Below are 357 nucleotides of genomic sequence, written 5' to 3'. Positions count from 1 at the left end.
TAAAAAAAATAAAAATATATTTTTAATACTTAAAAATTAATTTTAAAAAAATTATTTAAATATAAAATAATTTTTGTTTATTAAAAAAGATAAAAAAAATTAAGTATTTTTTTAAAAGTCAATTCAAACTGACCAAAGACTTTTTGATGCGCAGAGATATTTAAATCTTCGAAAATTTGAAAATACATTTAAAATTTTTGACATTTTTAAAACTTGGATATATCGATCCCTCATGTTCACTTGAGTTTGTGAAAATCAACTAAAAAATTAAATGTGACTTCCGTTGTATTGACCTGATTGATATAGATGCATATATAAAAAAAAATTTAAAATAGAACAAATTAGACTCAAAAATCG

This window comes from Arachis ipaensis, chromosome B03, assembly GCF_000816755.2.
Source record: "Arachis ipaensis cultivar K30076 chromosome B03, Araip1.1, whole genome shotgun sequence".
In the NCBI taxonomy this organism is placed as follows: Eukaryota; Viridiplantae; Streptophyta; class Magnoliopsida; order Fabales; family Fabaceae; genus Arachis; species Arachis ipaensis.
This window is presented reverse-complemented; position numbering follows the sequence as displayed.